This window comes from Asterias amurensis, chromosome 2, assembly GCF_032118995.1.
Source record: "Asterias amurensis chromosome 2, ASM3211899v1".
NCBI lineage: Eukaryota > Metazoa > Echinodermata > Asteroidea > Forcipulatida > Asteriidae > Asterias > Asterias amurensis.
In genome coordinates, this window is record NC_092649.1 from 12,170,871 (window position 1) to 12,182,190 (window position 11,320).

At 35.0% G+C, this 11,320-nt stretch overlaps 1 protein-coding gene across 1 annotated transcript in view; it reads left to right on the plus strand.

Moving 5' to 3' along the window:
• LOC139954166 (sarcospan-like) overlaps positions 1-11,320 on the plus strand; it is an 85,648-nt gene that overhangs the window by 37,681 nt on the left and 36,647 nt on the right. The gene's annotated exons all lie outside the window — the stretch shown is intronic.

Here is an 11,320-nt window from a genome sequence, read left to right on the forward strand (position 1 = left end):
CTGGCATGTAATACCCTGCACGGTTTAGCCATCTGGAAAATCTGGAGACAAAAACTCATCAACTGAATTGTGCTCGGTAGCTGCCTTGTAATTACTTAAGTCTAGGTGCTTATTGTTGACAATGCTATACACAATGTATAATAATATGTCTTCAGTAGAGTACATGTTATTAATGATATCTCATTATCCCTGGCAATCACGTAATTAATTACAGAATATTGCAATCATTTATCTTAGACTGCCAGATAAGGCATGGTGCAGACTTAATTTGCTATAGAGCATAAGCATGTACACATGACCTAACATTAGAGATGATTTTAAAGGCACTGGACACTATTGGTAATTACTCAAAATAATTGTTAGCATAAAACCTTACTTGATTCTGAGCAATGGAGAGCTGTTGATAGTATAAAACATTGTGAGAAACGGCTCCCTATGAAGTGACTTGGTTTTCGAGAAAGAAGTAATTTTCATCGAATTTGATTTCGAGACCTCAAGTTTAGAATTTGAGGGTCTCGAAATCAAGCATCAGAAAGCACACAACTACATGTGACAAGAGTGTTTTTTCTTTCATTATTATCTCGCAACTTCGACGACCGATTGAGCTCAAATTTTTCACAGGTTTGTTATTTTGAGCATATGTTGAGATAAACCAACTGTGAAGACTAGTCATGACAATTACCAATAGTGTCCACTTTCTTTAAGTGAGTATTTAGCAACGGTAAGGGTTGTGTTACACCTGGCTACTAATCATTACATTCTGCATGTAAAGCATTTTCTATGTGTACAAGTCATTTATACAATTGTGTAACTGTGAAAAACCCAATTCTTAAGGTGAATTATGTTATTGGTTTTTGGAATAAAAAACATTGTAACTGTAGGCCTATATTTAAAAAAAAGTTAAATACGAAATGGGCGGAAAGTAATGTATGGCTGTATACCTGCATATTTATGTACATACTGACCCACACAAATATTTATATGTTTTGTTTATTAATAAAATCATCATTTGCAATTTTTTCTTTTTTTCCATTTCATGTTTTTGGGTTAATTTTGTTTTTTTTTTACTTTACTTCATTTAAACAGTTTTGCTTTGCTTTAGATTGTATTCCAACTAAACAAACTTTCGCACAAACTATATTCATGCTTGGTAATTAAACTCTACCAGTCTTTCTCAAAATAAACTCTGAATAAAAAGCTATTAAAATACACCACTCCAATATTGGCAATTGCATTTTAACTGTTCTCCCAAGGTGAAAACTAGCTTTTTAGGCACTAAATTTTCAAACTCAATATGATGTTAGGCTTAACGAACCTCATTTGCCAACCTGGGCATTCTGGACTTATTGTCCTTGAGAAAAACAACTGGTGCAATAAACAGGTGTCCAGTTATTGATTCTTTTATAGAAAAGTAGGGTGACCACTTTATGCTGCCTATTGTTTTATTGATCTTTGGTTTTAGAAGATTATCAACACCCATAGTACTGCTTGACTTGGAATTTATGTCGCGCATAGAGAAATGTTCTGTATAATTCTGTAGTAAATAGCGCTATGACAATGGCCCTATTGACAAAGACAAATATAACCTGGTTATTTTGACCTAGTTGATGGCTCAGATATGTGAAGCATATTATTCTGGGTTAAGTTTTTGTTCTTTAGGGGATTCAAGGTGAAATTCTGCTTTGTAATGTACTTAATTTTTTTGTCAGGAAATAGAGGCCTTATATATATTTACATGGGTGTTTGTGGAAAAGACGAAGACTGGAATTTTATGAAGGAACAGAGAGTAAACTTACAAAGACATTAAGAAAATTGTTTGCCATCAAGGTTTTGTTTTTTGGGCCTACTGAATATTCATGCTTAATCTGAGCCTCATTGGGCCTACTGAATATTCATCCTCATTCTGAGCCTCATTGGGCCTACTAAATATTCATCCTAATTTCAAACCTCATTGGGCCTACTGAATGTTCATGCTGAATCCAAGCATCCAATCAAATGGTTTCCCCTCACAGTGTTCTTTCCTCCATGCTTTCTTCATGGTCAATTAGGACTTCAAAGTACATTGTCCTGTCAGCTTTTAGCAAGTGCTATTATCATCCAACCACTCATAAACATCATAATTACCACTAATCTCTTCTGAATGCTACTTGGGATAACTGTTGACAGTTATGTCATTAAATACACTGTGTATGTAATCCTTTTAAAAGCTGTGTACTTTGTGGTTGGAGGTTCATTGCATCATGATGGGGTTAGTAAGGTCATGGTAAGGTCAATATCAACCAGGAGCAATTTTAAGTGTGCATCATGGTTAACTAAAAAGTTGACAATTTTGACTCGAATCCAGGCTGGTTGACCATTGTTTGATTACTGTGGTCGACCATTTGGAACCAGCCTCAAGACCATGGTTTCTTCACTGGTTGTTATGGATTGAAAAGCATTTTTATTGTGAAGTATGTCAGATCTCTTGATTGAAAGGTTGTGATATCACCAAACGATGCTATAAAAATTACTTAAAATACTTGGAAGGTTACAAAGGCAGTGAAACTTTCTTACAATGCTAGGCTAATGTTACAGTTATTCCTCTTTTCATTTTTTTTAAATTGTGATGTTTGTCAGATCTGTTGGATTGAAAGGTTGTTATTTGACCAAACGATGCTATAAAGTATAAAAAATACTTAAAGTATTTCTGTCGGAAGACTATACAAAGGCAGTATAACTTACTTGTGTACGCTAGGCCAATTTGATGGTTATTCCACTTTTCATTTATTAATGAACACACTTTACGATTTTCAACTAGGAGCCTATTATGATGGTTGTTCCAATTTTCATGTTTTATTAATGAGCACATCTTTTTTAAATTTTAACTAGGAGCCTATTATTATGGTAGTTCCAATGTTCATGTTTTATTAATGAACACATTTTACGATTTTCAACTAGGAGCCTATTATTATGGTTGTTCCAATGTTCATGTTTTATTAATGAACACCTTTTAAGGTTTCCAACACCGGAGCCTTTGATGATATTTGCAATAGTACTTTGCAAATGAAAGAGGACATTTCTTTAATTATCTTAAGATCTATCTCTGAGAAACAGATGCGGAACTTTTATAGTTGTCATGACATTTCACACAATTTTCGAAAGGAATCAAATCTTAATCATTCACAACTACACTAAGCACTAGAGGGCAGTATTCACTCCAGAAGTGGATTTACTGATGTTGTTGGTTTTTTTTACTTTCTAATTATTTAACAAATTCACATGCAAAATAATATATTCAATTAATATTTACATCAGAAATATTTTCAAAACATCAACAATAGCTTTCTTACTTACTTTTACAGCATTTATGTGAGGCGCCTTTTTCCCAAGGTTACAAAGCACCGGTTACAGAAGATGCAACAAAGAACTCCAAACTCAAGATGTTCCTATGCAAAGTGAAATAAAACAGTCAAGTCTTTCTGTAGTATAAATGAGTCTTAGCTGGGTTTAGTCCCGAAGAAAAGCAGACCATAACAGAAGGAAATCACTAAATGAGGTTGACAAACAAACAGACAACATATTTAAACATGGCCCTGAAATAATTATTAAAAGATATGAAAAATTACCCCCCACAAAAAAACAAAAAAAAACACAAAAAAACCTGATGTAACAATATTATTTCAAACAGAATATGTTTCACATGTTAGATGTCCCAGGCGAGATGAAGTTCATGACTTTTTGAAATTTCAAGAATGTTCATGTTCAGACCATGAACATGCATCAATCATGCGTAACATGTTCATCACGGCAGTTCATAAACCAAGTTCATGAACTGTTCACCCCTTCAAAGAATGAACTTTAAGTGAACTTTTATGAACTTCATGAATGTTCATGAAAGTTCATCTAAGCTTTCTTTGCAGTTTCATGAACTTTTTCTAACAGTTCTTGACTATCGATCAATAGGTTCTTGAATTATTGTAATATACTGTTTTGAGGACAAGAATGCAACCATCAGCTTACCCATCAAGTAAAAATTTACATGACAATTTGTTTTTAGATGTATGGTACACATGTGTATCATTCATGTTCACAGAATATTAAATCTCTTCAAATAACGATCAATGTTTCTTGACCTCATTTCGGGAAACGTAGAGAAACAAACTATTTTTATCATTTTGTCCTCACACTAGTTCTACTACATCATGATCTTTATCACTGAGTGAAGACTGACATACACATTGATCTAAGAGACACATTGTCATACGCACACAACCAACTGATCCACTGTAAAAACTAAATCAAATACTTTTCAAGAAACAATGTTTTGATTTAGTCTTTAAACTGCCAATAAAGGATGATCTCAAATATATAGATATTACAGTTTTCTAAAAGCTAGAGTCCATAGGAAATATAAAGAAAATATAACTCTCTTAAGTCTCTTACCTCACGTTAAAACATGGTAAAAATGGTTTTTCTACAGAACGCTTCTAGCCAAATTTCTGAAAAACACGGGGCAAAATAAACCTGCGCGACAAAGGAATCGTGACGTCAGTGGCAGCTATTTGGTGTGGAAAATAGCGCCTTCAGTTTGCCTAAGCTGGAGAAACTGTGTTCACACCCAACTAGGGGAATATCGTCACTGGCGTCAAGAGGTCATTATAATAGATAAGCCGTTTTTGACTCTCGGCTGAAAAAGCCGCGCGACTGGGTGCATTTTTGACTCAAGTTATTCAGTACTAAAAGCAAATTTTGAGAGTAAAATGGTTATTAACCGGTATCTACGATGTCTATTTGGCCATAAAAAGGCAATAGTTGAAATATTGAGATCATCCTTTATTGGTGCTTTAAAGGATTTGGGGTACTTTTTGTAACACAAAACACAATGTCCACAGATTTACATTAAAATTACACCGTTTGAAGATAATGATAGTAGAAAGCGTACCTTAAAATATTAGTTTCTCAGTTGCTGCGGTTTTTGAGAAATGAGTAAAACATTAAAATATTTTTTTACATATGTACATGCTAAAATAATTTTCGTCTCATGGTCACTGAGACAAAAATTATTTTAATGATATTGTTTTATTCATTTCTCAAATACTACAGCACCTATAAGCAAGTAATATTTTTCAGGGAAGCTTTCTATCATCATTATCTTCAAACTGTGTAAGATTATTGTAAATCTGTGGATATTGTGTTTTGTGTCCTATACAAAAAGTACCCAGACCCTTTAACACAATCAATCATTGCTTCACCAAAAGAGAGAGAGAAAGCCTGGCCAGGGTCTTATGGATGTCCTACTTTGTGATGATGAAAATGGTATCTCTTAGATGTGTCTTATCTCTAAAGAGTTCTTTTGCCCACGGAAATTAAATATGACAATTTAAATTGGGATTTTCCTGAGCAGGTTCAGACCCGAATACCCGGTGAGAATAAAACGACTAAAACTCAACAAGCAAACTCTGCCAATACAACATTTCATACCTAATAAAGATAGGGTGATGTGATTGCGTTTGCTCACATTTTTGTGCTGATTTTGTCTGCTCTATCTTTCCTTGAGGTGCTTAAGTTCACACCGTCGTTGAGAATGGTATTTTGATCAGTAATCTAATATTTCTTCCTACTAATACAATATTCCCTCGGTCAAAATCATTCCAACTGAAAGTAATTTTTAAATTAACTTTGAAGGTGTTGTTTGTAACATCTGTATTAATATCAAGATTGCTAATATTTCCATCTGGATTTGTAGGTTTTTTTTTACTGTCTGGCAAGACGATTGAGCTGAGCATTTTAACATTGTTCAAGTTGGTCACCTAGGATAAAAAGAAATGGCATTTTCTTCAAGTGAAATTCTCACAGGTTAGGCCAACTTTTGTACGTTTTTTTTTTTTTAACTTATACTAATAAAAATGGAATTTGCTTTTCCCTAAAATTAACAGTGAACCACCGTGGTATAGTGTTTTTCTGGTGGACTTGACTTACCAAACAAAAGGGCCGATGGTGCAAAAAAAATTTAAATTAAAGGGAAGGTACACGTTTGGTAACTACTCAAAACAAATATTAACTTAAAAACTGACTAGGTAATGAACATTGGAGAGCTGTTGATAGTATAAAACATTGTGAGAAATGGCTCCCTCTGAAGTAGCATAAATTTTGGAATAGAGGTAATTTCTCACTAAAATAATAGAAGACTTCTATAGTCTTTTATTCCTATCTGAAAGCACACAAATTCGTGCAACAAGGGTGTTGTTTTCTTTCATCATTTTCTCCCAACTCAGATGACCAATTGAGCTCAAAATTTCACAGGTTTGTTATTTTATGCATTTGTTGGGATACACCAAGTGAGAAGACTAGTCTTTGACAATTACCAATAGTGATTGTAGCAGAGTCTTTCACGAAGGCTAAATTCAGGATTCGAGTAAGATCCTGCTAGGGGATACGTCAGGCTTTTCAAATAGGTCCAACCAACCCTCTCTCCCACATGCTTTTTATATTCCTTGATAAAATGAGATGTAGGCCCTCTAAAATAGTTCTAGTACAAAGCAGATGACCTATTTTAATTGAGCATTATTGCTAACAAAACCAAATGGTTCTCAATCGAGGACTGTTAATCAACAGACCTTGATATCCTCGGTACTTGTACAACGAGTTGCAATCAATTAACCCCAAACCGTGTCTGCCCATAAAATTTAAACTTCCTCCAAAATGTAACACAATATTCTATCGGGGTTAGATCTAAAGAAACTAATGGTTCCTCGTGGGCAAGAATACATCTGCATGATAACTGATCCTGGTATGGCACCAAACAAGTTGCTGAGCCAGACTCTCTGCTCTAGCTATTAGCACAGAGTCAGTCATCACAATTTACCTCGGACTACCCTTGGGGGCACCTTATCATCCTTGTCAACAATGATGCAGTCATAAGAGCATGGAGGAGGAATCAAAGGACTTGGATGAAGATGGTTTGAGGGGGAGTTCAGTCTATTTCAGGAACACGGCCGATGGGTTGAGCATCAAAAGTTACGCTTTATCAGGTCATTTCTCTAAATGGGTTTTGGTACCTTTTGTAGATTTTTTTGGCATGACCTTTATCCTTACTCACAGTGAATGAAGATGCATGTTATATCATTTACCTGTAGAAGGTTCAGCTTCAATAGTTCTCAAATTTTTGAGAAAAAAAGTAACATTCACAGAGCAAATTGTTTTCAGGAGAGTCATGTAAATCTCTTTAACCTGCTAAAATATTTGTTTGTCTCACTGAGACGAAAATTATTTTGGTGACATTGTTTTACTAGATTCTCAACAAAAACTACTGCTCCTCGGCAAGTACTATCTTAAGAGAAGCTTCTGCCATCACCGTGCAAGTTTAATGCAAATCTGTGGACTTTTGTGTTGTGTGTCTTACAAAAAGTAGCTATATGGAATTGTTTTTTTGTGAGGCAGTTATTCTCACCAAAATGGTGCAGCATTTTTAGAAGGAAATAATAAAAGAATTGTGTGACACCGTGCTCCATATTGACAAATCGTGTCCGAAGGCCATTTTGATATAAATGACAAGTTTTTAGTGAAAAATACAGTTTTTAATAATTGCTCTCCCCATGGCTTTCATTAAGTCCTCTATTGCTGGAACAAGATAGTTTGAGACACCTGCCTTAGGCTTAAATGTCTCTGATAAACGCCACAGTGTCATGCACTGACAGCTTTAAGAAGGATGACCTGTCATGAGAAGATAGATTCCCCCTCATTGTGATATTACTATTAGGCCAGAACCTCTCTCTCTCTCTCTACCCTGGATCTTTGGTCAGCATTTTGTATATCTTAGTGGAGCGCTGTTTATTTTGCTCTTGAGTTTAATCAAGGATAATGGACACATGTATTATTTTGATGCAGTAGGGAGTGGATTCCACTGGTATACAAATACTGACCCCCTCTTAGTTATCTGTATCGAGTACTGGTATGTACATATTTAAATTGAGGCGCTTGCATCACATAATTCTTACTCCATCCCTTTTCCATAATGCATTGGTGACTCGCCTATGTAATTAATGCTTGCAGCTGACGCCAAGCATCAATGTTACATAAAGGTTTCTCAGGCTATATGTGTTGGAATATTATTTATGGATGAAGCTCACTTGTTGATGCAACACGACGGTTACTCATCAGTTTTAATTTTGGATGTTGAGGTGTTTGCAATGTTGTAATTACAACATTAATTATGCAAGTTTTTGGGAGTTGGTATACTTAATTTATCAAGTGTGTGTTGGAGCTTGAAATGGTTAATGCTTATGGATGTTCACATTTGGGTTCGTGAATAACTGAAAGGAAAACTGTAAATGAATAAATAAATAAAATTTATCAAAAAAAGATTATTTATACAACATGTACAAAGGTTCCCTGTACAGAATTCTGTTAATATCACATCATATGTTATTCTTTGCCCTAGTCCATAAAACTGTTCTGCAGAAAACTTTCATATACAATGCTGAATTAAACAGCTTATCTGCTAAGCACAAAATTAGCATGTGATAAGCATACATTAGAATTTGCTCAACACAAAGTAGCATTTGCTGAGCACTTGCCCAACACAAAGTAGCATTTGGTAAGCAATTACTAGTAGGGAATCAGTTACAAGGACTGTGCATTAGCTGATATAGAAATCATTAGCCGATAATTGCTGGTAACCAATAGAAAAGGTTTGTGTTGATTTGATTTTTTTTCCCCATAGAGTTAAACTGTTTGTATATTTCCCCCTAAGCTCATACATGTCACTTTAGGCCTATTGTTGACACTTGAAATTGTACAACTTCACAGTTGTACAAACAGTTTTTAAACTGAATGACAGTCTAAAAACTGTCATTCAATTTTTGAAAAAGTACAACAGTCCTTCAAAAAGGAAAACGGATGCTAACAAAATCAACAAAGATATCAATTGGTAAATGATTGGTCTTAATAACAATCATGTAAAACGAGAAGAAAAACAAACCCTGTCAGTTTCAAAATGATTGCTCAGTTTAAATAAAAACATGCTCCATTACCCATCTGTTTAAATAGTCCACCATATGGTGTGCATGTTAAATGATATACATTCAAATAGAAGCACAAAATTAGCCTGCTTTTGTCTGGGGGTTCAACATGTAAAGGTTGGCTGACATTCAAGTTGGTTTAGGGGTTTCTTGTTCTGCCCTTGTTAATCTCTGTGGATTGCATGTTGACTAGATTGCCAGTCATTACTTGATTAAGTGAAGTTTAAAAAAATGAAATTACTTGATTATTAAAGTGAAGTTTAAAAAAATGAAATTATCAACATCTTCTCTTTGCAGTACCAGTATGTTTACAGGGTGCCTTGGTTTTATTACCAGAAAGATGCAATTAAAAAAGCATATTGCAGGTATTAAAATATCCTAGGTTTGCATGAACACACAGTCCCCTTTTTGTTAGCCATGTGTTTTTTTTTTGTGTTTTTTTAACTAATAGCACTTTTCACCAGACAGAAAGAAAAAATTGTAATTTTCTTTATGTTTGTGAAGTATAACAAAATGAGCCTTGTGTGAAAGGACATACATTATTTACATGTTATACATTCATTGCAAAACTTGTGAAATTTTGTGTATCACGCTAACAATCTCAACCATCTCATCCGGAACTGTGTGTTCAAGACTGGTATAGTGCATAATGATTAATAAAAAAGATCAATAGTTCAGTGGTACCCAGCTAAATTTGTACTCTCGCATGAAATAATGGTCACTTCATAACCGGTGTCATATTAAAGCAGACCCGTTAAAGCTTGCGAAAACTCTGAAGCGTGAGATGAGAAGTAAACAGTCCGCGCTCGTAAATTCATCACAAGGAATCTAGGTTTCAGAGGATCATGTGATATGGGGTTACGATGACCCCTTTTCTTCGGATGACCGACAGATTTCTAGTAGAGCCGGACCTCAAATCAGACGCCACGCACACATGATGAGAAAAACAGTCAGAAGGAATTACCGGTTCTAAAAATAAACAAATTAAGCACCGCTCTGGAGACAACAAGTGTAAGGCCATCTACACGAAGTGCAAATGAAAGAAGAGTCCGTTTTGCATACTGATCAGTGCAGATATCACAGGGGAGAAAAACAAACCAACCTCTTGATTCCGTTTTCAGCCGGGTGAACTTCTTTTTCTTCTTGAGAACCCCATGCACAGTGCAGCGTGCCTGCGTGTTTGCCAACCGATTCTCAAATCCATTTTCTGAAACTTGAACCGCTGCCGATATTTTCTTGGCAAATGTCGACGGAGCCCCAAGATGATGTCTCCACTGAGGAATGGTGCCCAGTTGTGGAAAATTAGGGTTCGTCTAGAAAAGAAAGTGAATTGGCAAATCCTGATTGTTAGTATTCACATGTATAAGGCAAAGAACTATCAGTCTGTTGGTAAATGTGTAATACTGAGAATCTTTTCTTCAGTAGACCATGTTTTGATAAAGGAAATGTGAAATGTTTATCACTTCTGAATTAGAGCATTAGCTGAATAAATGATTAAAATGCCACATGGATGAACAAACTCCATAACATAATCAATAAACTATAGCCCAGTCTGATCAGGTAGTTTTCAAAAATAAATAACAATGGAAAAGTAGAAAACATTGTAAAAGAGGTACGCAAACATGATCAATAAAGACAACTACATTCCAGTTAGAACAGATAGATGTCAGGGATAAACAACCATGTAAGCCTAGAAAACAAAGAAAAAGGGGCACCATATGTTCAAACTTTTTTTGTAACAGTATTAATGTAAATCTGGGACAAGTAAGCAATTAGTACAGAAATTATTCTGTGAAAGATTCAGCACAATGTCTGGATTGGTAAGAAATGTTTTCAACAGGTTTTCTCAATTTGAGCGATATTTTAGAGCACCCGGAGAATATCTGCAGTGCTTTATAATCACCCCTGAACAAATATTGACTAAAAGGGAGACCAGCAACATAGGGCTTGATTAATCAGTTGGTTGAGCGTCAAATTGCTAATCTGTGAGTCGTAGGTTCACATCTCGCTCCAGTCAATATTTCTTTGTTTAAACCCTGACATTTTATAATCAGTGGATTTCATGCTGAAGTTTGTAATAATTTTCAGATAATTACAGCTCTTTTGACTTTAAAGGGACCTGTGCCCTGGATCGGACAAGTTTGTCTTTAAAAAGCGTTTGTATCTGTTTGTTATAAAACACTTGGAAAGATGTTGTAAAAGTAGAATACAATGATCTACACAAATAGGCCTATGCCTCAAAATTGCATGGTTTTCCTTTTACTTTGCGAACTAACACGGTCGGCCATATATGGTACTCAAAAATTTGACTCCCATAAATT